The sequence below is a fragment of the Mauremys mutica genome, chromosome 5 (genome assembly GCF_020497125.1).
Source record: "Mauremys mutica isolate MM-2020 ecotype Southern chromosome 5, ASM2049712v1, whole genome shotgun sequence".
Taxonomy (NCBI): domain Eukaryota; kingdom Metazoa; phylum Chordata; order Testudines; family Geoemydidae; genus Mauremys; species Mauremys mutica.
The window spans coordinates 114,943,844-114,965,653 of NC_059076.1; the positions used below are offsets into that span (position 1 = coordinate 114,943,844).

General features: G+C 41.9%; 1 long non-coding RNA gene across 1 annotated transcript; it reads left to right on the forward strand.

The window, feature by feature from the left end:
- The first annotated feature begins 2,989 nt into the window (after positions 1-2,989).
- LOC123371895 lies at positions 2,990-21,476 on the forward strand. Its single transcript, XR_006579998.1, has 3 exons — positions 2,990-3,401; positions 17,800-17,899; positions 21,361-21,476. It is a non-coding gene; the product is annotated as an uncharacterized LOC123371895 (long non-coding RNA).
- The last annotated feature ends 334 nt before the right edge of the window (positions 21,477-21,810 follow it).

A 21,810-nucleotide genomic window follows, 5' to 3' on the forward strand; every position in this document is an offset into this window, starting at 1 on the left:
AATGGAAATGAGATTACATAGCTCTACCCACATATTACCATAGATTATAGAACTCCTCCCTGTTGCTACTATAGTACATCTATTAATGGCAAACAAGGAGAAAAAGGCTTGGACCCTGATAGACATAAAGCCATCACTTTTAGGAAAGGTCTATACTTGTTCCCACAAAATTAGAGCAGAGTCCTTTTCAATAATCAATCCCTAAATGTCCAACAGCATTTCCCATTGTAATCTGAGCAAATCTGAGGCTTGATCCAAAATCCATCAAAATCAACAGATAGACTCTCGTTGATGTCACTGGACTTTGGATCTGGTCCGTGCTGAATAGAGGGTGGCTTTTTCAAAAGCATTCAACAGTGGCCTGACTCTGCTGGCAGTGATAAATTTGACTTCAGAGAGAGCAGAGTGAGGCCAATGCAGAGTGTTTTTGAAACCCCACCTGAAGTTTCGTTTTTACGAAGGTGCAAAGTGGCTTTACCATACATTTGTAAACGTTGCCTCACTGATACAAGGCCAAGCTGTTTAATTTCCTTTAGGTAATCAATTTATTTAAAATGCACCTTTAATAAAAATAATATATTTTAGACTGTTAAAGAAGTGAACGTACAGTAAACCTTGGTTAAAAATTAACTTTGCTTTTCTTTAGCATAACTTAAATTTCTGACAATTGGAAGGCAATTAGATGTCAAGCTAATTAAAGTAGCATATTTTATCCTTATAGTAAAGTGAACCTTATGTTCTGAAGTGGTTTCCTATTCATTCAAAGCACTGAAATTGGGCCTGAAAGAAAGGCCTCACATCTGCCTCTTCAAGGTCTACTCCCCCTCTAAACTCATGAATAATCATTGTCACCAGCTTATCACTGTCAGATTAGGGGCTTAGTATTACGTTTTATTTAAACCTGATCCAGATGGTTGCCAAGAGATTTTCAGGCAAGTGAACTGTGAGGCAGACTATCATCAAGAAGTGTTTTATTGTTCATGCATATGAGTGCATTCCAGGTCTCCAAAGTGCTTTACTGTACCGCTGACAAACACTTTTTTTTTCACCTTGACACCTATCAACTTGATCTTCATCAGCAGTTTGTCGATATCATTTTTACAAAGCTAAATAAGCAGTCTATGCCCCATCCTTCATCAGCTATTTAATTCAGAGTTGAATTTACCAAGTCATTCCATTAGCAAACTAAATAATAGAAGCAGGAGTTCTGAAGTTGCTTATGAGCATGAAATTTTAGGGGTGGTGACTTAGTGCGACCTGGCATTGCCCAAAAATTGACCACCCAGCAGACACAATGAGGCAAATATTTCTTTCAATTTTTTTTTTTACTGTTACTCTGCAGTATTATCATCACCTATAGTAGGCCCATAGTAAATGCCTCTCCCATTGCAAGAAAACTGAAAGGTATGTCCTTTAACGACTGGCACAAAATGTTAACGCTTTTATTTGCAAGTCTTTAACCCCTGATACAAAACAATATAATAGTATACAGAACTGGATGTTTGAACAGTGCATCACATTCCATTTGAACTTGGCTTTCAATTGCTTTCTGAGAGCAGCAGTTGGGTTTCACCTACCTTTTTGGTTTAACCAATATGCTATCTTGGAATTCCTATGATTTTGCCTTTCTTTGTGGGAAATGGTTCACTCCCAGTTCCTTGAATCCTGCATTAATTGTTTCAGATTTTTATTTGATAAATTACTAAGGTAAGGCTGCCATGTTACTGTGATAAAGGCTCCTTGTGTTATCTTGTATCATGTATCTTTCAGGCCATCTTATACTGAGTCACTTTATTTCTGCAGGGAACTGATGGGATATGTACCCTACACTAGCTCGACAAGGTTTTAACTGGAGCTAGAGACTCAATTAAGGCACCTGGTTGCACCGGGAAGGTGGGCCAGCTCCAAATGAAGATGAAGCTCAGCTGGGGAAAGAGCAGGGTGGTGAGTATAAAGGGAGGAAGCCAGATGAGAAATAATCTCCAAAGTTAATGGGAATTGTATTGATGAAAGCACCAAACCAATATATAAGGGAATTTGATAGGAGACTATAACAGGCAACGTTAGAACTCCACGTGCCATTCAAGTTAAAGTGTGGATGCAGAAGCTGAAAGACAAGGAAGAGCTAAATGATGTCTAAACTTTTAGTCATGAGAAAATTAGTTATGGATGGACAGTTGCATGTCCAAATGTGGATTTTAGGTATTAACTTAAGAGTAAAAGAGCCAAAGTTTACCAGTATATAGATGAAAAGTAGAGTCAGTTGTGTCAAATATATACAGATGGGTCCCAAAAAGGAAAAAAATCCAGGAAAAGTAGGGATGGCATATTGTGTACTAAAGTTGGGAATAAGTACATCTAAAAGAATATATGATTTTGTAGCTGTCATGACAGCCATAGTAGTAGCAATTATGTTAGCACTAAATTGGATCTGGGATGTACGCCCAGCAGCAGCGGTCATTTTTTCAGATTCAATCTCGGACCTTATGGCAATTAAAAGGCTGTCTTAGTATGCAGAAGTGATTTAATCAATTAAATTATATTTCTAATAACAGAGTGAGTACAGATGGGGATACAAGTAGCATTAGCTTGGATTCCAGCACATATTGGGATAACAGGGAATGAAATGGCAGACAAAGCAGCTAAAAATGCTGTAAGAAATGGAAAGGTTGATATAGAAATACCCTTGAGTAAACAGGAATTCAAAAGCCTAGTACAGAAAAATGTAAAAGAGGAATGGCAAAAAAAAAATTGGAGTAATGGGAGAAAAGGAAGAAGATTTTTTGAATTGTGCCTGAGAGTTGAGGATACTTCAGGGCCTGCATAAGAAAAATGAACTGATTTTGTCTAGAATACTAACTGGCCATTGTGGCTTTGTGATGGGGTTAATGGAGGCCAGGTGGGCCTATTAACCTAGTAGATTGGAGGCTAAGAAGAAAGCCTTAATTAGAGGAATAGGCTCACCTGTATAAAGCCAGGTACGCTGGCTGCATAGAATGGGGCTATTGCAGGGGAAAGCTGTAGGAGAGTAGGCAGAAATCACTCCTGGAGGGGAGGTAGTTGGAGGCTGGCAAACCCAAGAGGGTGGGAGCCAGTGATGTAGGAAGAACCCAGGGAAACAGAGACAAAGGGTAGGACTGCACAGGGAAAGTGGCTGCTTGTTATAGGGAGCAGGTCTGGGTTCCCCTACTAGCCATTGGAGAGTGGCAAAGGGTGTTAGAGATGCCAACCAGCAGGTCTGGAAAGACTGTGAATTCCTTGGCCAGAAAGCCAAGCTACAGAAAGGAAGCTGCAGAGCTGGGAGTGAGCGTGACAGCAGAGTGAGAGAAGACAACACCAGAGGGCGAGCACAAGCTGGCAGAACTAATCTCCAAGATGGTCAGCAGGTGGTGCTGCTCATGGTACGTGGACCTTGAGACAAGCTTAAACAACAATCCTTTTAAAAGAAATAGACACAAAGATGGACTATGTGTGCTCTGTAAGGTGGAAAAAAAACAATTGATCACCTTTTATATGTATGTAAGTGCTGTGATAAACAGGAGAAAGCTTTCTGAGGAATTCAAATGTCTTAAGACAACAAAAGTTACATTGTTATTTAGTAAAAATATCAAGGAAGTGGGATAGTATAAGAGAGGCCTTGTTACATTAACTGAAGGACACAGGGCAGAGTGAGAGAATATAAACTGCTAAGTATTTAGGAAGTATAGTTGGTGAAGGCGATAGACTATTCAGTTAAGTCTGCTTTGCCATCAAAAAGAGAAGAGTGCTATAGAGAGAGAGGGGAAGAGCTCTGCAGTCATTTAGTGGTTGTTACAAAGTGAAGCACAGCTTAGAGAGGGAGATAGAAATTTGCCCAGGGAGGGGCGGTGGGAAAAGGCCTGAAGGAAGGCCGTGATAGGAGGAATTCCAGGGAGTAGCTGCTTGTGTCACGGGTCTCCAGCCTGTAACCCAGAGACGAGGTAGGGGTTCCTCTGCTCATTCACTAGGAAAGGTGGTGCAGCAATACCCTGACACAAGGGGGAGAAGGACTATTGAATTTGTTACTGGGCTTATATGGAGGAAGCCCTGGGAGGCATTGCTCCTCCCAAGAGTGGGAAGGCAACCTGGCAGAGCCTGGGAAGGGGTGACTAGTTTATGGAGGAGAGAGCCTTGGTAGGGGTAAAGAGTTATGTATGTTGGAATTTAGTTTACTGAACTTCAGGTCTATCCCAGAAGGGGTGGGACTGAAAGAGACACAAGAAGAGACACCACCTCAGTGCTGGAGTGGCTGTTGGCAGGGGGTGCTAGATGAGGTAAGAACTGTTATGCCATATCCAACAATGAGGGGGCACACCAGCAGTGAGTTAACCATTCCACAGAAATACAGGATAAGATTTTTCAAAGCAATCTAGGGGGGTTAGACACATTAACAGTAATGGAAGATGTCTCTAAATCCCCTAGGCAGCTTTGAAAATCTCAACCATAGACTGTAGCAGTACTAGCATATTATGAAGTAATGACATTATATTCACAATGATAACTGAGCCATTATCTCATAATCATTGTACTGTGCTTCACACTATTCATGAACTCATGTATTAGAGATCTTCTGCATGATCATTGAATTGTTAAAATCTATTTGAGGTCTGTGGGCACTTTGTCCATTATGAAGGCTATAAAGGTCCCAGTACAGCTCCAGAATATAAAGTGATTGGTGCTACATTAGCTGACATAGGAGGTTCAGCTGGTTGAGACTCAAAAGCATGATAAATAGTGCCGGGGTGGAGAAAAGCTTCTGGAATATTAAAACAAAACCACGCATACCATTGCTAGCTAGCATCCCACCTGAGTATTTTAATATCCTATGGTGAGTGCCCATTTTAATTAGTCATTCAGGAAGTTGGTGGTGCAAAGGTGAATGCAGTACAATAGTAATCAAAATAATAACTTATATTTGTGTAGGGCATCTTAGCCAAAAGCAGCACAAAAGTCTAAATATTTGAAAGTTATTCATAGAATCATAGAAGATACCTCAGGAGGTCATCTAGTCCAACCCCCAACTCAAAGCAGGACCAACCCCAACTAAATCATCCCAGCCAGGGCTTTGTCAAGCCGAGTCTTAAAAATCTCCTAAGGATGGAGATTCCACCACCTCCCTAGGTAACCCGTTCCAGTGCTTCACCACCCTCCTAGTGAAATAGTGTTTCCTAATATCCAACCTAGACCTTCCCCCACTGCAATTTGTGATGTGAATTGAGTGGTTTGTGGGTGCAAGTGCAAGTACTTTTTAAAAACTTGGCCCTCAGTTATTGACCAGGGCCACAAAGGAAGTCATTATCAAAATCAGTATTTGGATTCCCAGTATTCATCAGACTTCTAGATAGGGTCACCAGAGGTAGAGGTTTGTCTCTGCAGAGGCAGTTTCAGGATGGGGACCTATTTGTAGGAATCACATAACTGTTGAATTTGGAACCATTTACTTTCCCTGGTTGAGATCAGCTTTTTAAAGACTGGCTAAATGGATGCTTATGGTATATCTGAAATACAGCAAATTCTTCACCCTTTACTTCTTCCTTCACCCCCAAATAAGCCAGTCTGGCACAAGCAAGGGCCTGTGCACAGTATATACTCTATCTTTTTTTTTTTTTTTAATTCCGTGTTTTCTCCCTCCTTTAGTCTTGCTTGAGTGGATTGAGAACCCCATAATAATATTAGGGTTCAGACCACATTTTCAATCTCATGATGATGAAGAGGATTCACAGTTCACTTCTGTGAAGATGGAACTATGAGCATTATGCCCATTTTACAGATACTTACATTCAGGTGAATGCGGATCTTGCCCAGTGTTGCTCAGCAAGATGGTAGCAGAGATGAGAATAAGACCTAGGAATCTTGCGTGTTTTACAGGTCTCAGCAACAAACTGAGTCATCTCTGTTACCCATTAGTCAGGTTTTTAGTCTCGGCCCCATTGCTAGCTGCAAGTACAGTGCAGGGCCTGCTTAGTCACTCTGTTAAAGACACACTTTTTCTAAAAATGCCCACAAGATGTGAGTCAAGCAATGTGACAGCTACTTACTCTTGTGTGCCTCCCACTTTGTCATGTTTGGGGTCTGTCTCATTTAGACTAAACTCTTCGGGGCTGGTTCTGTCAGAATTTTGGGTCTTGAACAATGCCAGGTGTTTTGGCAGTGCTTAACAAATACTGTGATGTTGAACAAATAATAATGAAACTTAAATGTTGAATCTGCCCATTTATTCACAGCAAACTTAATAGACTACAGACAATGGTTGAAACTTAGAAATTATGTTTTCCTATTTGAAATAAACCGTGTCTTCAGGCAATTGTTTAGAGATAGCACTAAGCCACGGCAGATACACGTTCTCTGCTGTTAATGGTATGAGAAATTACTGAGCTGAAGTTTTACTGGGAGGCTATTTTACTATCTAGTGTCTTATGAGTAAGTGGAGAAGGCACTACAGTTGCCAAGCAACTATCGTGGTGGTGGTGGTCGTGTACATGAGTATTCTAGCAGCAGTGTGCCTTACTGCTAAGGTCAATGTAATGATAGGCAACATTTAATAGTGTGTGCTTTTATGCATATCTAACAGGTCGCAGACAGTAGCAGTAAACTAACTGGCTCACACTGCATAGCCAGCTCCTCCTTGGTCATGGAGATTAAGAAACAGAAAACTTTGATTCCTTTAAGTTGTCATTGAAGTTGAAACACACGTATGCCAAGGGCCATTATGATAACAAACAAACCCAGCAACCACAATCCTAAGCATTTAAAAGCACGGACGCAAATGGTTAAGGGAAGGTAGGTAAAGGAAGTTTCAGCTATCTTTGCCATTCATTGTGTATCTTAGATAAAAGAATGCATGAAAAATAGCCTGATACACATTCCAAAAACACACCCAGAGGCTCCTCTAGTTATTGGCTGTTCTCCATTCAAGAGGGAGGCCCTATAACATCCCATTGCCCCCTGAAGCCACTTCAGAAGTGGGGGAGGGGAGAAGGGGTGGTGGTGATAGCTAGAAATCTGACATACACTGAACCTTAAACATTAATTTGGGTATTTTCCTTTCCTCATGATCTACTTCTCAGTTTCCCTCTCCTCACTTGCACGGTTGTATCTGCATGTATTTCTTTTCACCTAAAGTTTGAAGGCTGGCATTCAAATGTAGTTAGGCATTGTGACAGTCAGCATCACCAGGTAGGGTTGCCAACTTTCTACTCGCACAAAACCAAACACCCCTGCCCCTTCTCCAAGGCCCAAGCCCCGCTCACTACATTTCCCCCCCCCCTCCCTCTGTTGCTCGCTCTCCCCACCCTCACTCTCTAGCTCATTTTCACTGGGCTGGCTCACAGGATTGGGGTGCGGGACGGGGTGAGGGTTCCAGGTGGGGGTGTGGGCTCTGGGTTGGGGCCAGGGATGAGGGGTTTGGGGTGTAGGAGGGGGCTGTGGGCTGGGGGGGTGGAACTGTGGAGTTCAAAGTATGGGAGGTGGCTTGGGGCTGAAGCGAGGTTTGGGGCTTTGGAGGGGGTCAAGGTGCAGGGCTCTGGGTGGTGCTCACCTCAAAGCGCTTTGGGAAGTGGTGGCATGTCCCTGCTGTGGCTCCTATGTGGGGATGCAACCAGGTGTCTGTGCATGCTTCCCTGTCTGCAGGTGCCATCTCCACAACTCCCATTGGCCATTGTTCCTGGCCAATGGGAGCTGTGGAGTCGGAGCTTGGGTGGGGGGCAGTGTGCAGAGCCCCCTGGCTGCCCCTACGTGTAGGAGCCACAGGGGGGAGGGGGACATGCTGCTGCTTCTGGGAGCTGCATGGAGCCATGGCAGGCAGGGAGTCTGCCTTAGCCTCACTGTGCCACCAACTGAACTTTTAACGGCTCAGTCAGCAGTGTTGACCAGAGTTGACAGGGTCCCTTTTCAACCGGCCATTCCGGTCGAAAACCAGACACTTGGCAACCCTATCACCAGGCCTAGCTTGTAAGCACCTAGAAAATTACTGTGATTCACAAAGCCTGAGTTAGGCACCTAATCTCCTATACCAGGGTGTCTTGAGCAAGGGTTCATGGGTTCAGTTGCATTCACAGAAATCATGAAACCAAGGGTACAAAAACACCTCCCCAGAGGGGAGGAAGAGGAGAATGGGGGCATGTAACTCCATAGGCCAGACCCCTCATCATGGTCATGTCACCACTCTCAGCCTTGTTGCTGCATGATGTCTGAGTTGTGTGCTTCTGTGGAGGCCCGAAAAGCAGTATCTGCAAGTGGGTGCGGGGCAGGCTGGCAGCAGCAATGACCCTGCATAGCCTACTCTTTAGGGACATGAAGAGGCCCCTGCCCTGCCCTTGCTCAGAGCAGCGCATCTCACCATGTCCCAGGCAGGGTCTCTCTTGTCACTATGGGTAACCAGGATTGGTTCACTCGTTGAATTGGGAGGCTACATCCGCCTCTGTCCTATACAATGAATGGGAAGAGATAGGTGCCTTAGACTGTGATTCACAAAAGTGAGCATGCTAGGAGGGGGCTACCAACAACAGGGCTGTGCATTACACCTCTCTCTCTGAAAGGTGCCCACAGCCAGGCTGCAGGGGCTGCTGAGCTCTGCTTGAGAGTCTCAGCTGCAAACCCTCTCTTGGCATGAGGTGCCTATGGTGTTTTAGCAAAAACCTGGGGAATGGGCCAACTTTCCTCATAACTTTTAGCCCAGTAGTTAAGAAATTCAGCTGGGATATGGAAACCCCCCACCTGGTTAAGTCCCTGCTCTGCCTCAGTGGGAGAAAGGATTTGACAGGGTCCTCCCACCTCCTAGGTGAGTGCTCTGACCATCAGATTATAGTAATTCACATGGCTTTTTCCTCTCTTCTCCCCCCCAAGAGTCATTGCAGCAACAGGGAGGTAGAGGCAGGGAGCACAACCAGAATGACTCTGTGCCCTAGTGGTTAGCGCACTTACTAGGGAGGTGGGAGAGCTAGGATCCAGTCCCCTTGCTCCAGGGGGGACTTTAATTATTTATCCAGAGTGTAACAACTTCAACAGGAGACTGAGGAAACCTCGTGTCAGAATATCCCATAGCCCAATAGAGCATTCACCTGGGTGGTGGTAGACTCCCATTCAAATCCATTTCCCCCCTCAGGCAAAGGGACTTGAAGTGGAGATCTCTCACATCTTAAGTGTGTACCCTAATCACTGAGCTAACAGATGTGTGGGAAATTGTCATTGTCCTCCTCCCAACAAGCTGTTTTGTGTGAAGCTACCTGTGGGTCCCCATCCAGTAGGTGGCCTCTGCATACATGCCTATTGGATTGGGCCCCTGCATGCAACGTAGGTGGCCAAATGCCTGCCTTTCCCTGGTTTGCAAATCACTCTGGGGCTGAGGTGGGAAATAGGCACCTGGAAAGAGGCAGCAGTCCACATCCCAGAGACTGAAACATAGGCACCTAGGGAACTTTTACTGCAAAGGCTTAGGCACCAAGTGAGTTTAGGTGCCTACTGGGTTTGGTGGAAGTTAGTGCATCTTAGCAGTCCCCCAACTGGGACTTAGGCACCTAACTCCTTTTGCGCATTCAGGTTTGAGTCCTTTAAGTTGGATGTACAAATCTTATACATCAAAATTAGGCCAGAAAATCTGCCTGTGCTACCTTTGAGCATTGCAAAGGTTCCATGCCTCTGCTTTTGTATCTGAGCACACACCCTTCCTGGCACAATTTCTGTTAGCAAGTTAATAGTGCTAGGGGTTCTCTGTTTTTGTTTTTCTGGATGAATTCAGCCAGTAAAATTCAAGTGTATAGAAAATATACACACTATAAATCCACAATGCTATGACATATACAGTTTATTTCTGATAGCAAGACTCTGACCATCAAAGTGATGTTGAAAAGAGTGACTAGGACTGTCTGGCGCAACAATATATGAAAAGTTCTCATTATGTTCTAGCATGCTCTGATCTTCAAAAAGTGCAACATGCAATTTCTTATCTCTTTATAACACAGTGAGCCCAGTTTTAAAATGTGAATGATATTGTGGAGGCCAATTCCAAATACAACAAACGTGTTCAGAGGCTGTATCCCACTAATCTGACCTCTGAGATGAATTTTATTTTATTGCTTTCTGTAGAGTTGCTGTCTTTAGTAATCATTAGAGGCTCCAGTCAAGCTTCCCAGGAAGAGGGTGCCTATTAGATAAACCTCAGAAAGCTTGCAAGACTTCAGGAATTGTTGGTGTGGAGCAATGGCCTGAACACAGAATTGAATGCTGGAAGTCTTTACCTCTAATTCTGGCTCTAACACTAACTAGTTTTGTGGTCTTAGGAAAGACATTTAACCACTCTGCTTAGTTTCTTCATCCAAATACTGACACTGGTAACATGTACATGCCTTATAGGGATGTTTTGAGATTAATTTATTAAGGGATATTTATTTGTATTACAATAGCACTTAGAGCCCCGAGTTGAGAGACATATTAGTAGAGAGACAATCTCTGCCCTAAAGAGGTTACAATCTGAATGGAAATAAGCCAAGAGAGGTAAAGTGACTTGTCACAGATCACACAGCAGGTCAGTGGCAGAGCTGCGACTAGACCCTATGTCTCCTGACTCCCAGTCCAGTGCTCTGTCCTCTAGACCTTGTTGCCTTCCATATATACAGTATAGACTTTCAAGTTGAAAAGTGCTATGCAAATGTTTAGTAGTATGACTATGCCTGAGAACGTTGCTGGACTAAGATTTGCTGCACAGAAAATAGAATTAAATAAAAGTATCAATGAAAGGTGGATGTGGATGCAAAATTCTAAACAACTCGCATTTCCTTTTGAGGCCAACTTCATTTAAAAAAGGGTGTGGTTGCAATGGGTTATACAGACCCCATCATGACTGAGAGGGGTTAATAAGAGCCTGTGGGGTCAATCAACCTCACTCTGCTACACCTGTGCAAGGTGTCAAACCTGAAGAAGGGAGGTAAAAGAGGAAAGGCCCAGCTAAGTGGTGGCTGCCTGGGAGAGGGAAGGGAGCTCTTGAGCTAGTGCAGTGAAGGAAAGCCAGGCAGGGGCTAGAGCCTAACCAGAGACTGCCTTGCAGCCACCTCAGAAGAAAAGCCAGCAGGGACTGGCACCTAACTAGAGACTCTTAAATGTCTGAACCTCCTTGGGGCAGGCAAACCTGGGGTAGGATGGTTGGTCTCTCTCTCTCTTTCTCATATCTACTTTGGTTTGTTTTTTTGGGGGGGACCTGCAGAACAGTCAGCCTGGGAAGAGGTTGTGCAAAAGGCCTAATTTCAGGTCACAGTAGAAAGCAGCGCAGGGATACAGCAGAGGGTCTGAACAAACAGAACTCATCTGCTTCATGCAGCATCCCTGGGCAGAGATAGGACAGGCCTGGGTTCTCCATATTAGCCCACCTAGTATGCGGGGTGAAGATCCTGGAGCCAAGGACTGGCAGACCAAAAAAGCCTAAATTTGGGCCAAACATTTAGCAAGAAGCTGCCAGCCCATTGGCATGTTGTACTCTGGTTTCCCCAGAAGGGGCAGGTCTAAAAGTGACATGGCTGGAAGGCCCAGTCCTAGGAAGAGGCAGACCACTGCAGGGCCAGAGTGGCTGCCAGCAGGGGTGCCAAAGGAGGAGGAGAGCTACTATACACAGCTTTAGCAAACTTTTGAATATCAACCACAATTGTATCAGTAGCCTTCAATCCTTACGTGGCCACTTGCAGACATTTAAGCCCCTATTTAGGAAAACACTTATGTCTCATTGAAGTCAATGGGCCTGAATCCCCATGTCATGTTAAGTCTTTCTGCAGTATACTGTTTGTTTCTGAAAAGCTTCTTGCAGATTGAGATCCTAGATACAAGAACATTCTTGGGTAGATGGTATGCATATCGGAGTTAGTGCACACATCATAGAACCAAGAATAAAATATAGCAAAAGTGACTTAAGCCTACAAATGTTTCCTATCTCATAGAACTGGAAGGGACCCCGAAAGGTCATCTAGTCCAGCCCCCTGCCTTCACTAAAAGGACCAAATACTGATTTTGCCCCGCATCCCTAAGTGGCCCCCTCAAGGATTGAATTCACAACCCTGGGTTTAGCAGATCAATGCTTGGTTTATGGATGTATACTCTCTTCAGTTCCCTGTGAATGTACATGGGTAATTCCTGGTAATGTCAATGGGAGTTGCACATGCTCAGGAGATTTAACTCAGCTTCTTAGTCATGTTGGACTCTCATTGCTTGTCCTCCCTTCTCCTGGCTGTGGGATCCTATTTCTGAACCTTTGGTATGTCATTGGATCCACAGTGGACCCTGGTGCCCTGATCAAAGTCCACTGATGCCAACTGGAGCCTTTCTATTAATTTCAGTGGATTTTGGCTCAGGGCCTGCTACTTGGGTAGCATTGTAGGTACACTTTGACAGATGCAGCTAGAACATGAGGCTACCATGAAGTTATTAATCAAACCACAAAATCTTGGCTGATGGAAAACTTTTATTCCTTTGGTTTAAAAAGTCCTCCAAAGTTATTAAACTGGCAGCAGATTATCTGGCAGACAAGATTTTTTTTGGCAGAAGCCTGATTGTACCCATTAGGCTGGTGATAGGGGTCAGGGGAGAGCCCACAAAAGGTAACAAATGTCACTCAGCCAGCAAGGAATGAAATATTTATAAATGTGAGAATCGGCAAAGCTGTTGTGCCTCGGGATAATGCTGCATTATAGCCTTTTATTAATTCATTAACTGTTGCATTAGTTTTGAGTGCCCAAACATGTACTAAGTATCTTAGAGAAATAAGCAATGGCAAAACCTTGCCCCAAAGAGCTTGCGGTCTAAGGTCTTGATCCAACAGATTTACACACGTGTTTAACTGTACATGCATGAGTTGTCCCATTGCCTCTAATGGGGCTATTTGCATGCATAAATGAAGTATCTGCATAAAGAATTGAGGACAGACAAAGTGGGGAAACAGAGAAGTAAAGTGTTTTGTCCAAGGTCATAGGCAGAGCTGGGATTAGAACCCCAACTGACTTCCACTGCAGTGTCCCATCCGTTAGTTCATGCTGTCTCCTGCTGTTCATATGGTTCATTGTGGATAAAAGGGGTCAGTATGTACTGTGTCCTGATCAGGGTATATGTTAGATATGACTCAACATGTAAGGGTCCTAGAACAAAAACATAGAGAATTAGGAGAAGGCCAAAGATTACAGCAAGATTAGATGGCTACTCAGGAAGCTCTACTATTATCTTCGTGGTTCTGTAACATCAGTTTCTTTGTTCTTTTCTACGATGTCACATCCCATAGGAAACATGGCAGAAGTTGATTTTAGGAAGGATTTGTATCAGCAGAAGGAAATGACTGAGCACAGAATGAGGGAAGCTGTTCCATGCATAGGGGTCAGTATGGAAGATAGCATGAAGGTTGGAATGGTGCTCAAACACCCTTTGCATAAGAACTCAATAGAGTGGAACAGAAGGGGGCATTAAGAATGGGGAAAGTCCTAAAGAAGATTGTGATAGGGCCTTTCGTGGGCAGGTGGCCCAATGGCTAGATCAGATGAGAGGGGACATTAGTGGGACCCAGGCCCTCCCTCTCCACCAGGTCCCAGCCCAGGGCCCTGTGTAGTTTTACCACTAAACAGTGGAGATGGGGCTTCCTCCTGGCAGGAGGGTCAAGACCAGTTTCTCTGGGCTATTCCCTACAAGTCTCTTTAGTTTGGGGCATGGCCCTGCTAGTCCAGTTGCCCTGCAGTTGGGACTTATCTGAAGGCTCCCTTTGGCAGGGAAAGACTCACTTGCCTCAAATGGCTCTGCTGGCTAGAAGGTCTCTGATTCATTCCTTCAGCAGGCAAACAGAGAGCTCTTGCCTCTTTGCCAGTCGGGCCCTAATTGAGCCAGGCTCCCTTCTACATGGGGAAGCTTCCTAACAATCCCTCCATGCCCCTCCTCCCCCCCAAAAAAACCCAAACCTGTTCCATATTTTTCTCCCACATACCCAACAATCCTCCAAGTTCACACCCAGGCTCCTTCCCAGCAATTACATCCTTCTCCTTCAGCTTCTCCATAATCCCTGGAATCTATTTGTCAAAAAACATTTCCTGCATGTGTTTTGTTGTCTGTATTGTTTCAGACATACTTGCTGACAGGTATTTTGAAATAAATTACCAAAAAAATTGAAACTGATGTGATTATATTGTGTTTGACAAATAAAATATGCAGAATTTTAAAATATTGTGCACAGAATTTTTATTTTTTTGGTGCAGAATTCCCCCAGGACTAATGGTCAGCAGTAGAATATTGCTCTGCTTCTCTAGCACTAGTCTCACACAGTCTGTCCTCTCTTGGTGTCGAGCTTTTTCTATTGTAACCCCTACAATCTAGAGCAGCTTTCCTGTATTCCTCCACTTCATCAATGTGCCATGATTTCTGAAATCTAAAAATATGGTTTTCTTCCCTTGCTTGTACTTTTTGAAACTGTAAAGTAAGAGCGGAGAGAGAGAAAATAGCTACATATCTGTATTTAACTATGTAAAGTGTTTTGAGGTACAATATAACACACTTTCTTTACATTTTAACCAAATTTTCCACCTGTACTTTCCCTGTTTCAGTGTGCTAGGGGTATCACTGCTAGAAACTTTAATATAAACATTATGGCTGGTTGGAAAATTGTCCATATTGTTTTAGATGGAAAATTGGGTTTTCAACAGAAGTAAATTTTTCATGGGGGGGAATCTGCTTTCCACAGAAAAAATTGTTTTTTTTTTCCATTTAAAAAAAAAAAGTAAATGCCTGAAAACAGAAATATTTTGACTTGAAGAGTTTCACTCATGAGAGTTGTAGTTAGGTTTGCCTCTTGTCCCCATTCCTCTCTATGGGCTAGGGTCTCCATCTGGATTACACCTTACATAATGCAGTACAGCCAGGGACCCCCCAAATCACATGTACCCCAACCAGGGAGCCCGGCCTATGCAGCAGAATGTAAGATAGATGCCCTTGAACTACTCCCAGGAGGCAACGCAACTTCATTTCCAAATGAAAAGATTTTGGTTTTCAGACACAAAGTTTTGGTATTCCAATTTCTGAAAATCTAAGGGGTGGGGATTTTTTTTTTTGGACCAGCTCTAGTAGACATGATTCTGTTGGCTTCCTGCATATTTAGCACTGAGACAATCAAACCCCCTATAGCTCTCATTGATGCCAGTGAACCAGCAGTAGTGTAGTTAGGAATCTTTTGCTAAAATTCTCTAGTTTGAAAAGGACACAGATATGCTCAAAATCAAATCTCAGATCTTAACGCTCCCTGACTCAAAATTCATACCTAGAATCAGATTTGAATTATTGTTCAAAATCTAGATCCAGCTTGAGCCCAATTTCAGTTTAAAAACACTTAAAAGATGAATTTTAATGTATCAAATGGATTGCACTGCATTATGGGTAGGGAGACTATTTAAAGCCACAGAGATTGAGAGAAAAGGAAGTTGGATTGAGCAATAAATGCTTCCAAAGTTATCTGCTACATCCACAAATTAACTGAACCAGTCATATTTTGATCTCTTCTAGATTTGTGAGTTAAACCAAAACTCCTTTTATTGTTTAATAAGATCTCTGGCCTTTAGAATTTTGACAACCTGTGTGTTCTATAACAAAGATTACATGATGGCTGGCTGTGCTAAACTTTGATTAACAGTAGAATACATGTGCCCTTCATTTTTTTTCTTTAACTATCTTGTGTTCCTGATTATTCTGAGGATCCAATAGTTTGAGAATGAATGTAGCCTGAAAAGACTTTTGGAATGTATTTTGTTGGTACAAAAATATTGTGCTGGAGAAAAGAAAAGTGATTTGTCTTAAGTTTAAGATTAACTTTATCCCCTTAGCGTGAGCCTTAAATCTCCAGGCTTTTCTTCAGATTAATGAGTGTTAACAGACCTGTTTTTTTTTTTATTTTTCTTTCCTTTCACTTGTTCATTTTCCATCACTGTGTCCCTTAAGAACTTGAGAGCAATGAATGAAATGATAGTGATTTATATGCTACAGCGCTATTCTACCACGTAGACAGCAGTACAGTTAAAAACCAAGGTGATTACTAATGAAAGTAAAGTTCTGAAATTCAGTGGTATTGAGTTGCACCTGTTGATGTGTCCACAGTATACAGTTTATCTTATTACTGTGTTCAAACTGCAGAGCTGTATTAATTTACAAGTCTGAGATACCATGCATGCCATGTAGGTGCTCAATATTAGTAGTGAATTTTGTCTATTGTTTAGTACACTAAAAATCATTATTACAAATGTGGTTTGTTTGTTTGTTTTTCAGATACATACATTGGGAAAAATAATAGCTTACTGTTCTCCTTGCTCGTTCAGAGTTCTCTATTTAAAAATAAACAGACAACTTGCTGTCAAGTTGGGAGGGCGTATCTAGTGGGATCTTGTACTAGTCAATATTTTCATTAATGACTTGGAGAATGGAGTAGAGAGAGTGCTTATAAAATTTCCAGGTGACACCAAGTGGGGAGGGTTGTAAGCACATTGGGCATCAGATTTAACATTCAAAATGACTTGACAACTTGGAAAATTTGGTCTGAATTCAACAAAATGAAATTCAATAAAGACAAGTGCAAAGTACTTCGCTGAGGAAGGAAGAATCAAATGCACAACTACACAATGAGGAATAATAAGGGCCATGTCTACACTAGCACTTATGTTGGCAAAACTTTTGTTGCTCAGGAGTGTGGAAAAAAACACACCCCATAGCAACATAAGTTTTGCTGGCACTCATGTGCACAGAAAATAAGACAAAGGGGCAACCTGATAAGTCTTCCAGTATTTTAAGGGCTGTTATAAAAAAAAGATGGAGATCAGTTGTTTTCCATGTCCACTGACAAGAAGTGGACAAGAAGTAATGGACTTAATCTGCAGCAAAGAAGATTTAGGTTAGGTATTAGGAAAAACTTTCAGCTATAACGGTAGTAAAGCTCTGGATTGGGCTTCCAAGGGAGGTCATGGAGTACCCATCATTTTAAGAGCTTTTAAAAACAAGTTGGACAAACACCAGTCAGGTATAGTCTAGGTTTACGTGGTCCTGCCACAACATGGGGGACTGGACTTGATATCTTGATGTCCCTTCCAGCCCTGCATTTCTGTAAAAAGAACCTGGGCCTAATTATCCTCCCAACTCTACTCGTGTAAAACGATAGTAACTCCATTGAAGTTAATGGACTGATGTGAAACCATTGTCAGATCAGGCCTCTTGCAGTAAGGGCATTTAATAGCTAATTGGTGGGAAAAGTGAATTAGTGACTATATTCTATGAGGAAGACACTATAAGAAGTAAATGCACCAAACATTTATTTGTTTAAAAAAACCTGAAAAATATAAATTAATATAAAAGCTATAAAAATATATTGGACAAAAGATAGTAATGAGGAAGCATGTGTCAAATTTAAATATTGTGCATGTGAGTGCTGCTTTGGTTTTCTGAAATATATTTCCTGGTAAATCCCAACAATCATGTACAGTATCTTCTGTAACATCTGCTAATTTAGACTGTGCTGATCAGTTGCAAGATTCCTGCACTATGCAAGCAGCTGTAGGCTCCAGTTTGTTCTTGTGGTGATAATCCAATAGGGATATGGGCAAACACCTATATATATATATATATATATTCAGAAGCAACCAAACACTTGCTGGATAGCTCTCCAAAATATAGAAAGGATAAAGATTTGTAAATCCCACAAAAAACTAAAAGAAAAACATAAATTTCCCTTCACTCAACACACTGATTTTTTTTTCTTTTACACAATGTTTAATTATGTATCCTGTGGAAGAACAGAAAGTAAAGCTGTGTCTTTGGATGAAGTGAATGTCTGTAAAATGGAAAAGAAGCCTATGAGAGAACTGCATTCAGCTACACTATGAGGAATGACCATAAAGTGAGTGATTTGGTCTGTTTTAAACAGTATAGATTTTTTTTAACTGGATGCAGTAAACCACACCATAAACTTACAATAAGCATGTAAAGCAAACCAGAAAAAGACAACACAGATGCCAAATCAAACCAGAATAAAAGCTCTAAGAAGTTTTCTGTTATAGCCATAGTGAATTACTCATGTAATTCTTTCTTGCACAGAGAAGGATAACTGCATTTTCAACTTTGAACTCTTGCCATTCATTTCTGTACTGTGACCTCAATAGTCTGTTTGATTGCCAGCCTGTTTGAGGTACAAAAAGCAAAGCAGTGGGAAATGACACAACAGAAATCAAATGGCATGAGTCATCTCACATTTTTTTAGTCTCCTTTATGTTCATAATATAATTCTGCTGGTAGTCGAGCTGAAGTTAATGAACAGTTGTAAAAGGTTCCACTGAAGCTATGTCAGAGATTCACGTCCCGGTTTGCAACTGCAGCTCTGCAGAATTTAGCCAAGGTCTCTTTGAACAGTTTTTACATGAGGTGATGCAGCAGGAGAATTACATGGCTCATGAATGGAGGCTATCGGGACATGGCACCATATATAAATGCAGATGTATAATTTTAATGTCCTCATTAATAATTACAATGGTAGGGTCTAACACATTTGGAGACAGGTTTAGAGTGGTAGCCCTGTTAGTCTGTATCAGCAGAAACAACAAGGAGTCCTTGTGGCACCTTAGAGACTAACAAATTTATTTGGAGAGTCAGTCACAAGGTTAGGCATAGTGAGCAACCGGAGCACTGTGAAATTTCCCTCTGATTCGTCCATGGTTCCTTTCACCCTGATTGCTAAGAGCAACCATCCCCTTCTTCCCCTCAAGGGTGCACAGACTTTCAAAAGCAGAAAAGAAAAACACAGTCAGATTAGTTTCTAGGCTGTGCGGCAGGAGGCATTGCTTGTATGTAATTGCTCAGTTTCATTATTCATGGGCCAACAGCAAAGTGGTTAGTCAAAAAATAAAATAAAAATAAAGTGACAAGGGTGGGGGCACTACAGGGAAGGTATCCAAGTTTCTGCTCAGTAAAATACTTGGTAATAACTTATGAAAATTTAATTTCCTGAAAGAGGAAATACCAAGCATCTACTTAATTTGTGTGTTTGTACTGTCGTATGCAATCCATGTAAGAAAAACAATAGGGGATCAATTCCTTTCTCCATGAGAATCACATGAGAAAATGTAGCTTTTGGTTTTGGAGGCTACTGCTGGAAATTAAATAGACATGTTCATACCCACTTTAATTAACCACTTGACTCTAAATCCCCTCCAAACCATCTACCGGGGTGATCTTGATTATCTATGATTTAAATGCATCCCAGTGTTGTCTAGCAGATGGGACTTTGGCTTGGAAGTTAGGAGTCCATGGTTCTATTGCCAGCTTTGTTATTGACTTGCTGTCTAGTCATAGGAAAGGTGTGTACCCACTCTGTGCCTCGGTTTCCTGGTCTGTAAAACAGATAGATAAACTTACCCTCCTTTGTCAAACGTTTCTGGCCTAACTAGGGCTGGGATTTTCAAAGAAGACTAAGGTATGTGGGTGTCTAACTCCCTTATTTGCCTTTGAAAATCCCAGCCTAGGCTCTTTTCCACATACATCACCAGGTAACTGTACTCCCAGCACTATATACTGTAAGTGCTAAGTATTATCACCCAGTCCTTAAGACAAGGCTACCAAATAGTCAGCCAAAGAAGTTAAACAGCAGCTGCATCTGCATGGCCCCTAGTACACTACTGCTCTCCTTCAATCTGCATGGCAGCACTCTGTTCCCAAGTGTAAGAGAGCACTGGTGTTAGTCATGGGGATGTAATGTGGTGATATGTTGGATAGTAGACCATGTTCAAAATTACTGGCTAGATTCTTAGGTGTGCCAGTGCAGCACTTGTCACAGTTAGGGTGGTAGTATAGGTTATACCACCTTTCTATCAGGCTGCTGGGAGCCAGACTGGCTCCCAGCCCACATTAGAGTAGCCTCAAGGCTGCTCTAACTTGCAGTGGGGGATAATGGCCTGCTGTGGGAAAGGGTGCCACTGATAGTTGTAGATACTCAAATTCATGGACCTCTGTCCTTCAAGTTAACCTTCTCCTAGCCTGTGCAAACTGAACTGCAGGGTTACATTTTGTAAACCAAACCATACCGTGTCTTAAGAGTCATCATGTTGACATTTTTTTCTGAAGGTCAGAAATGGTTTGGATTTGGTTCAAAGTCTTATCAAAGTTTCAAGCCCTTTCTTATTGTAACTGAACCAACACAGCCTACTTTAGCTGGAAGCCATTGCCACTTAATTCATAAATAAAGCTTTGTGCTTTTACAATTCCTCTCCTCTAAGGATACCAATATGCTGTATAAACATTCATTAATTTGAGCCTTATGATACACCTTTTAGGTAGGTATTGTTATAACTGTTTTACAGATGGGGAAACTCAAGTACTAAATGGTTAAGTGATTTGCCTAAATTTATACAATGAATTAATGCAGTACAGTACTAGCAAAAGAAACCAGGAATTTTGACTGTGCACCTTGTTCTAACCACTAAAACCTGATGCATCACCGTTAGGAGGTCACAGATAAATATTTGTCTTGTAAAACACTGAACAACACTGCTCTTTCTAAAAACAAGCTGGCATTACCCTCTCTTTAATAACTGAATGACACCCTGGAATTGCATAGAACTTTAGAGGCTTTGGGAAAATGAGAGAATGTCACAGCAAATTTACCAAAAGCCTGTGCTCTTGTAGTTCTGCAACTTAGCCTGTGATTGTGGACCCTTAGAACACACACTTCCATAAGCCTAATGATTTCTGGTGGCTGTTTGGGTTTAGTGCCCTTCTACAAAAGGTTGAGACTTCTATCCCTGCTATTTTTATTGCAATAAGGTTTCTAAAATATTAACAGTTTCTATTAGTGGTTTTGAAAGGTCTCTTGCAGAATAAAGATGTCAGATGTGGAATGCAAACAACTCACGTTGTGCTAGCCTTTTTAATGTTATGTTAGAGACTCTGTAAATCACTAATACAATATGAGTGTCACTAATATGATAGAGATTATCCCAAACTGCTGACATCAGCAGTCTCCAAGGGAACATTTCTCTGTGATCAGCTTTAGTTAGGCTTTTCTCAAAGCTTTTATGTAGGCTTCAACTCATACAGGTCAGGGCATCTGCCAAAAGAGTGTTTTTTCTTGCTGTTTATGTAGTGCAGCAAGCAACCATTTAGCTTGGGGGCAAGAAAGTAAATCCTAATGTTTGATTTGCGATGCTATGGTGGCACCTTTTCCATCAACAACAAAGCTCCCTTCCAGTTCGGCTTACTCAGCAGGGGTCAGAAAGCTGGGTAATCCCATCAGTTTCAGCTGCTAAACCTGTTGCAGATATTTAATATCAAATGACAGTGCCACCAGTTTTAAACTATTTTTCTTGGCAGTTCTTAAAAAGAAGTCTGAGGTCACTGCCCCAGCATGAAACAACACATACATTAACAAACACTGAACCATCATTTTGGCCCAGACCTTCACAATTTACATTCATGGGCATTGGGAGTATTTGGCGTTTTTAATTCGGTGAGTAAAACATTTTAAATAAGGCTTCTCTAGAAGTTACCATAACAATATTATGGTCCTTAAAATGCCTTCAATATATGAAATGACAAAGTTCAGAAAAGTTTTGATTTGTTAACCTGTAATGTATTTTTTAAATATTTCATGTATCGTGCAACTTTTTTCAGTAACTTTTCTAAACCTGATTGTAAATTGGAGCCATTGTTTGCATCGTAGATTCCATTTTGAAGGACAAATTGAAGTTTGTTTTCCTTCAGGGGTTATTTAAAAAAACAATCAACCTGCATCTCTTCTTGTAAAGGTTGTTGCACCACCCT